General features: G+C 42.6%; 1 protein-coding gene across 1 annotated transcript in view; it reads right to left on the bottom strand.

The window, feature by feature from the left end:
- The window catches only part of LOC129818054 (SKI family transcriptional corepressor 2-like), a 40,291-nt gene extending 37,086 nt beyond the window's left edge, over positions 1-3,205 (bottom strand). Inside the window, exon 1 of the mRNA XM_055873589.1 lies at positions 3,140-3,205. The gene's annotated coding sequence lies outside the window, so the exon portion shown is untranslated. The remainder of the gene's footprint in view (positions 1-3,139) is intronic.
- Between the last annotated feature and the right edge of the window lie 8,879 nt (positions 3,206-12,084).

Genomic DNA, 12,084 nt, shown 5'->3' with positions numbered 1-12,084 from the left:
GATATGTAGCCGGCTTACCAACAACGAGATGAACAATAAGTAGGTCGATGTCACTAAAATGCCGCTGTGGCCTATTTTAGACGGTGTCGGTCCTACATCACACAACTCATGGCGCTATGTAACGCAAACATAACCTGGAGGAGGCTAAAACAAGTTGGAAACATAAATCGCGTATAGACTATCAATTCTAACTAATTTAATCAATATTCCTTCAGGTAATTCTACATTGCACTTTATTTGTCCTAGGCACATGTGCCTTTCAAAACGTGTCTCTACCAAGACAGCGAAAAAGGCTTTTATAGGCTACCAAATATGTTTTAAATATACAGGCCTGTACGACCTGTCATTTATGGGCCGTCATCACAACATTGGCCTGTGAATGACTGGTAAATTAACATGGTTTCATAAATGCATGGAAGAAATTGTCCATTTATGATTTCCCATGCAGGAATACAATGAACCGTGTGCCAATAGGCTTCTAGCTGAACCAAGCAATTAAATGTTATTTATTAAATGTTCACTATTTATTGATTGGCCATATGATCAAATACAATTTTATTGGTGAAATTCACGTGTTTAGCAGATGTTATTGCGGGTGTCGGAAATGCTTGTGATGCCTTCTGTCAGCTGACTGGGTAGTGAACATGAAGGTAAATTATGCTGATTGTTAACATCACTTAACTGGTTTCAGAATTTTCTGTCGTCAGTATTTAGCAAGTTTCTAATTGTCGTCATCATGAAGAGATCATTTCCGGGCTTCCATAACTTGTCCGTTAAAGACCACATAGACAACATTCAGAGAAATCCACCCAGCAAGTTTCCAAGCGGAGAGGAGAGGAGAGGAGAGGAGAGGAGAGGAGAGGAGAGGAGAGGAGAGGAGAGGAGAGGAGAGGAGAGGAGAGGAGAGGAGAGGAGAGGAGAGGAGAAGATTAGGGAGAAAAGGTAATATGGAGCGGGTATTGTTTCATCATTGTAGAAGGCCGCATATGTCTCACCATGTCTCCCATCACTAACACTACAGGGCGGAAGAGAGAAACAGTTCATCTGAAACAGATTAAGTGTTTGTAGCCGGAACACCTAATCAATTACCTAAACAGTTTATTGATGTAAATAGTATTGATATGCAGTCCGATGACGTTATCAACACTGGATCAAACCGATTATAATTAAATGAATTAACGACAACTAGGATAATTTACCAACAAGAGGTTCAGGTTTGACTGGATACATTTAGAATATAATATATTAGTCTGGATATTCCAGTAAAATATTTGTCAATATTTATAAATAAAAATATACGCGATTTCAGTCAATAGAATAAACCCCTCTACATTTAGACTACTTTGATTGCAAATAATATTCAGCATTTTATGAAATAAATACATTAAATGTAATATTAAATATACTACACTTATCAATCAATTCGTTTGTTTTCGGAATGGAATTATAATTTTTCTTGTATTATATTCCCCTGCCTTCATCCTAATAAATATTAACAGATCGTTTTTGGCCTAAACCGGACCGTCGTGACAGCAGCACGCAGGGCGAGCCCCATCTGTTTCTCTTTAGACCAATTTAGATGTCATTGCTCGAGCTTTTGTCTCGCCTCCGCAGAGGCACCGGAGCACGCGGCCAGGCAGCAGCATCAACCGGCAGGAGCTTCCCACCGTCCAGGGTTAGAATGGTATAGCTAGGACTATAGAAGAGTAGGCTGTATAGTAGCGTCAACACACTCAGGGTGGGAGTATACGCATATGAATGACAATGGTAAAAAAAAAAAAGAGAATTATTTATTGAGCCAGGGAGGAATAATACATGTTTAAGTATTGAATAGTTCTACACTTAATAGGAATAGCCTATTTCATTAAACCAATCCTCTACTTGTTCAATGCAATGTCCACTGCATTGGATTATATAAAACTAGGTTAGATTAATTATAGGTTAAATTAAGTCAAGATAATATCATAAAAATAATATGTATTATCTCTCTTACATTTTAGTAGCCTACATTTATTTTCCTTTCAATTAACAAACTTTAATTTTAATGATGGGCCTGGGAAGTGCGCCAACAAATACCAGTGGAAGATAGATAATTATACTATATTAATATGGGCTGTATATAATATTTTATACTGGACCATTTGAAGTGCGAAATCAATTCATTGTCCATTTTGATAATGCATGACGTGTCATGTTAGTGACGGTCTCCCTACTGTGAAGTGAATCATGCGTTTAAAACAGAATAGCTGTTTGACCTCGCAGGGTCAATACGAAACAACGTTATAAATTAAGACTTACAAGACTAAGTGATACGGAGACGTTTAACTTCAAATCAGTCAACAAATGAACAGCGCCCGGGGTGGGTCATTATCATATTGAAATACATCATCTGATGTCCTCCAGAACATCATCAACATCTGATGCCAGAGATTAGGCCGCATGTCTTCTGGCGGCAGAAGGGCGTGTGGGAGCAGTGAATAGGCTACATTTGCTTTTGTTGGAGAATTATAATGCAAACCTATGGATTTTCTGTTTTGCCATTTTGATATTATATCACAAGTAGGCCTAGGCTATATGTAGATTAGGAGGTGACATAGGCTATTGCTAATGCTCGAGCACAATTGACCTGGATTTGAATCCTTATTTAATGCTGCGGTCTATCACTAAATTAGAAGACCACGTGTGTCTTCATCTGTGAAGATTTACCCGGCAGTATAATCTAGATTCATCTAATCTGTGTTTCATTGAGAAAAGTGTCATTGTTGTTCGCTAATAACCTTTTCCATTATGCTTGATTATGGTCTCAAATGAAAGTAGCCTGTCAGATAACATGTCAGGGTGTGGTGGTGGGCTCTGACGTCATGACGTGGCCTTGCTACACATCCAGATTTGTGTGTAAACATAAATGTTGAATTATAAAACCATGACAGCTTTATTTAAAAAAATTATGCTGGCTATATGAGCACAATAACAACATCTGGAAGTGGACTGAAACCTTTTGATTTGAATTGAATTATGTAGCCTAAATTGACTTCTTGAATGTCAGGCCATACGTGCAGTAGATCTAGGCGATCTTATTTAGTTAGGAACACATCCCTAAATCACATGGCTATATTCTACAATACAAACATAGTCCTACCTCTCCCTGATGTTGAGAGGAAAACGTCTTCTGACGCAGGAGAGTTCCTCAGTCAGAAATCTGCTGGTGGAGGGAGAAACAAATCACACGCCGAAATACAACTGGTCACAAATCAACTATGAACAATTGAATTAACAAACCAAATCTGACTCTACCTTTACTAGGTGTGTTGAAGATGGTATATTAGTGCAGGATAAAGCGTGCTAGCAGGAGCACTGTTGACCAGATGGTCCTACCTAATGGAACTCATTTGACAACTAACACGGTAACATATTATTATGGACCCACACTTTTAGAAACAAAACGCTTCTTTTGGGTTCTATATAGAATCTTTAGATGCGCCATATATGAAGCAAGCGATAGCCTTTTGGTTTATTTTGAGAATAAGAGTGGTTTAACCACAGAAAGAGAAGGCTGATTCACTGAGCCATATCCCATCATAATAATTATTGATGGACTTTTTGCTATATAATAATTAAAACACCACTCCACATGGAATTCCTTTGAGCTGCAGCAAACAAACTCCTGAAAGTTTAAGTGGAGATTAATCAATTAGAGACAGACAGACAACGTGGCGCCCAGCCGGCATCCGATTTCAGAGGACATTTAGTCTCTCTGTTTTACAGACTCCAAGGTCGTTATAGTTATGCTATAGTATGTACATAGTATAGTTATAGTTCCAGGTATTCCTTCCTGAACATTTATCTCAAGGATGGAGAGTTCGAACCGGAAAGGGGCTCGAGCAGAACCCTCAACCCAAACCACGTAAGACGGGCAGCACCGTTTAGCAGGTGCATGCGTACAATGAAACTTTTCAACGAACTCACGGAAAGTACCAGGACAGCTCACGCAATGAAAATATGAAAATAAAACATATGTTTGTCTACTTTATCATTATCAGTGCCAATGTAAACGCAGGGAACACATGTGAGATTATAGAATTCGTGCACAAACGTGTGTTCATTCATTTATCCTACCGCAATAATTGAGGCTGTCCTGTCGAAGCCACAAATCAATTATATCGAATGAAATGGTTATATGACAAAGTCTATCATTTCTCTCAGAGATGGTCAGTGGAAAATAGTCACTGAATCAAATCAACAGAAGTATTCCAAATCGAATATAGCTTCTGACTTAATAGTCAAACCAAAATCGTATGATACTGTAAATATGCACATTTAAATGTACATTTCTATGTATTATATTAGATTATATCTTACCTTCTGTCTAGTAGATGTACAATTCCTCAGGTATAGGTGTTCGGTCTGATGTGCCATCAGATTAATATCATACCGGTTTACCCCTCTGTCTCCTCTCTCAGGTGAAAGCACCTGGGGTTTATAGCGTGACTATCATAACATATGGGACACAAAACAACTGGAGTAATTTATCGAACAGTTTTCTTGTGACCAGGTTACGCTACATTTTACTATACAGGTGAAAAGCATAGCACCCGATATTTGTGAAATTACTGAGCGCACGCGATTAGACAATGGGAGGGTCTATGAAGAAATTATTCAGCCAATAAACTGCCACCACTCCACACAGCATGCAGTCAACACCACCAAACCAAACCTGAACTAGGAGGGCTGATATAGCTGTACCAGTACTAGGAGGGCTGTTATAGCTGTACCAGTACTAGGAGGGCTGTTATAGCTGTACCAGTACTAGGAGATCTGATATAGCTGTACCAGTACTAGGAGATCTGATATAGCTGTACCAGTACTAGGAGATCTGTTATAGCTGTACCAGTACTAGGAGATCTGATATAGCTGTACCAGTACTAGGAGATCTGATATAGCTGTACCAGTACTAGGAGATCTGTTATAGCTGTACCAGTACTAGGAGATCTGATATAGCTGTACCAGTACTAGGAGATCTGATATAGCTGTACCAGTACTAGGAGGGCTGTTATAGCTGTACCAGTACTAGGAGATCTGTTATAGCTGTACCAGTACTAGGAGATCTGATATAGCTGTACCAGTACTAGGAGATCTGATATAGCTGTACCAGTACTAGGAGATCTGATATAGCTGTACCAGTACTAGGAGATGTGATATAGCTGTACCAGTACTAGGAAGTCTGCTTGATCATTGTAGGAGGAGTTTTAACTTCAGGTCAGACCTGAGCTCATCACCAGGCCACTCTGCTGCCGTCCCGCCCTGACGCTACAGTCCCGTCTCTCTCAGGTCCTCTCCTCTTAGTACGGTCTGTAAACAGATTCCTCGTACTACGGTCTGTAAACAGCTTCCTCTTACTACGGCCTGTAAACAGCTTCCTCGTACTACGGTCTGTAAACAGCTTCCTCTTACTACGGACTGTAAACAGCTTCCTCGTACTACGGTCTGTAAACAGATTCCTCTTACTACGGCCTGTAAACAGCTTCCTCGTACTACGGCCTGTAAACAGCTTCCTCGTACTACGGACTGTAAACAGCTTCCTCGTACTACGGACTGTAAACAGATTCTTCTTGCTTCATCCTGTAAACAGCCTCTAAACCCTAATGAGGCTGTTAGCTGTTATTGACAGGACTCTTAGTGTAGACGGACACTAGAGACAGGAAGCAGATAAATCAGCCTGTTGTTTTATATTGATGAGGAGGTTTAATCACCTTGGTACTCTGCTGCTGTGGTCAGTGGAACATTGTTAGTTTGAAGTGTGGTCAGTGGAAGAGAGGTTAATGAACGATTCGGAGACTTACTTTCTAAGTTACAAAAAAGCTTCAGCAGTGAGGGTTAGAGGGTTATCCCTAGTGATATCAGGGTCTTCATCAGTAGGGGTTAGAGGGTTATCCCTAGTGATATCAGGGTCTTCATCAGTAGGGGTTAGAGGGTTATCCCTAGTGATATCAGGGTCTTCATCAGTAGGGGTTAGAGGGTTATCCCTAGTGATATCAGGGTCTTCATCAGTAGGGGTTAGAGGGTTATCCCCAGTGATATCAGGGTCTTCATCAGTAGGGGTTAGAGGGTTATCCCCAGTGATATCAGGGTCTTCATCAGTAGGGGTTAGAGGGTTATCCCTAGTGATATCAGGTCTTCATCAGTGAGGGTTAGAGGGTTATCCCCAGTGATATCAGGGTCTTCATCAGTAGGGGTTAGAGGGTTATCCCCAGTGATATCAGGGTCTTCATCAGTAGGGGTTAGAGGGTTATCCCCAGTGATATCAGGGTCTTCATCAGTAGGGGTTAGAGGGTTATCCCCAGTGATATCAGGGTCTTCATCAGTAGGGGTTAGAGGGTTATCCCCAGTGATATCAGGGTCTTCATCAGTAGGGGTTAGAGGGTTATCCCCAGTGATATCAGGGTCTTCATCAGTAGGGTTAGAGGGTTATCCCCAGTGATATCAGGGTCTTCATCAGTAGGGGTTAGAGGGTTATCCCCAGTGATATCAGGGTCTTCATCAGTAGGGGTTAGAGGGTTATCCCCAGTGATATCAGGGTCTTCATCAGTAGGGGTTAGAGGGTTATCCCCAGTGATATCATGGTCTTCATCAGTAGGGGTTAGAGGGTTATCCCCAGTGATATCAGGGTCTTCATCAGTAGGGGTTAGAGGGTTATCCCCAGTGATATCAGGGTCTTCATCAGTAGGGGTTAGAGGGTTATCCCCAGTGATATCAGGGGCTTCATCAGTAGGGGTTAGAGGGTTATCCCCAGTGATATCAGGGTCTTCATCAGTAGGGGTTAGAGGGTTATCCCCAGTGATATCAGGGTCTTCATCAGTAGGGGTTAGAGGGTTATCCCCAGTGATATCAGGGTCTTCATCAGTAGGGGTTAGAGGGTTATCCCTAGTGATATCAGGGTCTTCATCAGTAGGGGTTAGAGGGTTATCCCCAGTGATATCAGGGTCTTCATCAGTAGGGGTTAGAGGGTTATCCCCAGTGATATCAGGGTCTTCATCAGTAGGGGTTAGAGGGTTATCCCCAGTGATATCAGGGTCTTCATCAGTAGGGGTTAGAGGGTTATCCCCAGTGATATCATGGTCTTCATCAGTAGGGGTTAGAGGGTTATCCCCAGTGATATCAGGGTCTTCATCAGTAGGGGTTAGAGGGTTATCCCCAGTGATATCATGGTCTTCATCAGTAGGGGTTAGAGGGTTATCCCCAGTGATATCAGGGGCTTCATCAGTAGGGGTTAGAGGGTTATCCCCAGTGATATCAGGGTCTTCATCAGTAGGGGTTAGAGGGTTATCCCCAGTGATATCAGGGGCTTCATCAGTAGGGGTTAGAGGGTTATCCCCAGTGATATCAGGGTCTTCATCAGTAGGGGTTAGAGGGTTATCCCCAGTGATATCAGGGTCTTCATCAGTAGGGGTTAGAGGGTTATCCCCAGTGATATCAGGGTCTTCATCAGTAGGGGTTAGAGGGTTATCCCTAGTGATATCAGGGTCTTCATCAGTAGGGGTTAGAGGGTTATCCCCAGTGATATCAGGGTCTTCATCAGTAGGGGTTAGAGGGTTATCCCCAGTGATATCAGGGTCTTCATCAGTAGGGGTTAGAGGGTTATCCCCAGTGATATCAGGGTCTTCATCAGTAGGGGTTAGAGGGTTATCCCCAGTGATATCAGGGTCTTCATCAGTAGGGGTTAGAGGGTTATCCCCAGTGATATCAGGGTCTTCATCTTTAGGGGTTAGAGGGTTATCCCCAGTGATATCAGGGTCTTCATCAGTAGGGGTTAGAGGGTTATCCCCAGTGATATCAGGGTCTTCATCAGTAGGGGTTAGAGGGTTATCCCCAGTGATATCTGGGTCTTCAGTTTAGCCTGATATATTTAAAAGCGTTAGAGCATCACAGGTGTTCCTTTCCGGTGTCATCTATCACAGGGAGATAGGTAGGGTCTATACATATCTCTATATCTCTGGGTATTATGTGGTCAGTCTCCCTGGACTATCCTAGCCTAACAGAGAGTCTGGTTTCAGAGTCACACCAGGATTCTTCCCCTCTCTGCTTCCCAGACTACCAGCATTAATTGTGTAATCCCATGATCCGTGTTGTAATTCCCTGAAACATATATCTGAGAATATAAAGAACACAGATTATATTGTTTACTGTAGTTATTGTTCTGATCCCACAGTCAGAAAAACAATATTAGCAAAGGACGAAGAGGAAGTGTTGTTTTGATACGATTCCACTGGGCCCGAACCTTCCCTCCATGGCTGGGATGTATTTCTGGTCAGTGTTGGAGGGTTACGGGTGTTGTTTTTCACATTGTTTTGGTGTGCCTACATTAAGCAAAAAAATCATTTAAATTCAACAGTAATAATACAAATTCTAATACAAAATAAATGAATACTCCATTAAATTAATATTTTCATTAGCGTACAACAACATTAATTTGTCTTTTCATTTTTAATGATTTGATATTTATGTTAAGTGTATTTGTCCTGAGGGGCTTGACAGTGTAGATAGTAATGTATTTGAGTGGGGCCACGAAGCAAACAGGTAAACTGCAGGTCTAATGGTAATAATTATTGTTTAGCTGCTTGGCTTCATACGGTCGTTAAATAACTCTGCCATTATCTGCCTTGGTAAAATGGGTTTAGCTGTGGTTCTGTGTTTGTATAATGGACTTAACTGTGGTTCTGTGTTGGTATAATGCACCTAACTCAGGTTCTGTCTTGGTATAATGGACCGAACTCTGGTTCTGTCTTGGTATAATGGACCGAACTCTGGTTCTGTCTTGGTATAATGGACCTAACTCTGGTTCTGTCTTGGTATAATGGACCTAACTCTGGTTCTGTCTTGGTATAATGGACCTAGCTGTGGTTCTGTCTTGGTATAATGGACCTAACTCAGGTTCTGTCTTGGTATAATGCACCTAACTCAGGTTCTGTCTTGGTATAATGGACCGAACTCTGGTTCTGTCTTGGTATAATGGACATTTACATTTAAGTCATTTAGCAGACGCTCTTATCCAGAGCGACTTACAAATTAACTCTGGTTCTGTCTTGGTATAATGGACCTAACTGTGGTTCTGTCTTGGTATAATGGACCTAACTCTGGTTCTGTCTTGGTATAATGGACCGAACTCTGGTTCTGTCTTGGTATAATGGACCTAACTGTGGTTCTGTCTTGGTATAATGGACCTAACTGTGGTTCTGTCTTGGTATAATGGACCTAACTCTGGTTCTGTCTTGGTATAATGGACCTAACTGTGGTTCTGTCTTGGTATAATGGACCTAACTCTGGTTCTGTCTTGGTATAATGGACCTAACTGTGGTTCTGTCTTGGTATAATGGACGTAGCTGTGGTTCTGTCTTGGTATAATGGACCTAACTCTGGTTCTGTCTTGGTATAATGGACCTAGCTGTGGTTCTGTCTTGGTATAATGGACCTAACTCTGGTTCTGTCTTGGTATAATGGACCTAGCTGTGTTCTGTCTTGGTATAATGGACCTAGCTGTGGTTCTGTCTTGGTATAATGGACCTAGCTGTGGTTCTGTCTTGGTATAATGGACCTAGCTGTGGTTCTGTCTTGGTATAATGGACCTAACTGTGGTTTTGTCTTGGTATGATGGGCATAACTGTGGTTTTGTCTCGTTCTGTCTCATCTAGCCTGGGAAATCTAGCCTGGGAAATAACAGCGAAGTGAACAGCGGTTAACCCTTCCCCCCAATCTCCCCATTTCCCCCCACCCTCTCTTCTCTCTTGTCCCCCCCCATCTCCCCATTTCCCCCCACCCTCTCTTCTCTCTTGCCCCCCCCATCTCCCCATTTCCCCCCACCCTCTCTTCTCTCTTGTCCCCCCCCCATCTCCCCATTTCCCCCCACCCTCTCTTCTCTCTTGTCCCCCCCCATCTCCCCATTCCCCCCCACCCTCTCTTCTCTCTTGTCCCCCCCCCATCTCCCCATTTCCCCCCACCCTCTCTTCTCTCTTGTCCCCCCCATCTCCCCATTTCCCCCCACCCTCTCTTCTCTCTTGTCCCCCCCATCTCCCCATTTCCCCCCACCCTCTCTTCTCTCTTGTCCCCCCCATCTCCCCCTCCTCAGTGACACAACAGAACAACACGTTGGACAAACAGGATCATATGGGAACATATGGACGACATCTATTGTAGCTCATAATCCACAGACAGGCTCCAACAACACCACACTATTACCCAACAACACCACACTATTACCCAACAACACCACACTATTACCCAACAACACCACACTATTACCCCAACAACACCACACTATTACCCAACAACACCACACTATTACCCAACAACACCACACTATTACCCCAACAACACCACACTATTACCCAAAAACACCACACTATTACCCAACAACACCACACTATTACCCCAACAACACCACACTATTACCCAACAACACCACACTATTACCCCAACAACACCACACTATTACCCAACAACACCACACTATTACCCCAACAACACCACACTATTACCCAACAACACCACACTATTACTCCAACAACACCACACTATTACCCAACAACACCACACTATTACCCCAACAACACCACACTATTACCCAACAACACCACACTATTACCCAACAACACCACACTATTACCAAACAACACCAGATTATTACCCAACAACACCACACTATTACCCCAACAACACCACACTATTACCCAACAACACCACACTATTACCCAACAACACCACACTATTACCCAACAACACCACACTATTACCCAACAACACCACTCTATTACCCAACACCACCACACTATTACCCAACAACACCACACTATTAGCCCAACAACACCACACTATTACCCAACAACACCACACTATTACCCAACAACACCACACTATTACCCAACAACACCACACTATTACCCCAACAACACCACACTATTACCCAACAACACCACACTATTACCCCAACAACACCACACTATTACCCAACAACACCACACTATTACCCCAACAACACCACACTATTACCCAACAACACCACACTATTACCCAACAACACCACACTATTACCCAACAACACCACACTATTACCCAACAACACCACACTATTACCCAACAACACCACACTATTACCCAAAAACACCACACTATTACCCCAACAACAACACACTATTACCCAACAACACCACACTATTACTCCAACAACACCACACTATTACCCAACAACACAACACTATTACCCCAACAACACCACACTATTACCCAACAACACCACACTATTACCCAACAACACCACACTATTACCAAACAACACCAGATTATTACCCAACAACACCACACTATTACCCCAACAACACCACACTATTACCCAACAACACCACACTATTACCCAACAACACCACACTATTACCCAACAACACCACACTATTACCCAACAACACCACACTATTACCCAACAACACCACACAATTACCCAACAACACCACACTATTACCCCAACAACACCACACTATTACCCAACAACACCACACTATTACCCAACAACACCACACTATTACCCAACAACACCACACTATTACCCCAACAACACCACACTATTACCCAACAACACCACACTATTACCCAACAACACCACTCTATTACCCAACAACACCACACTATTACCCAACAACACCACACTATTACCCCAACAACACCACACTATTACACCAACAACACCACATTATTACCCAACAACACCACTCTATTACCCAAAAACACCACACTATTACCCAACAACACCATACTATTACTCAACAACACCACACTATTACCCCAACAACACCACACTATTACCCAACAACACCACACTATTACCCAACAACACCACACTATTACCCAACAACACCACGCTATTACCCAACAACACCACACTATTACCCAACAACACCACACTATTACCCAACAACACCACACTATTACCCAACAACACCACACTATTACCCAACAACACCACACTATTACCCCAACAACACCACACTATTACCCCAACAACACCACATTATTACCCAACAACACCACACTATTACCCCA

The sequence above is a fragment of the Salvelinus fontinalis genome, chromosome 21 (assembly GCF_029448725.1).
Source record: "Salvelinus fontinalis isolate EN_2023a chromosome 21, ASM2944872v1, whole genome shotgun sequence".
Classification (NCBI taxonomy): Eukaryota; Metazoa; Chordata; class Actinopteri; order Salmoniformes; family Salmonidae; genus Salvelinus; species Salvelinus fontinalis.
Note: the sequence above shows the minus strand (reverse complement) of the source record. Positions and strands in the feature narration are given on the sequence as shown.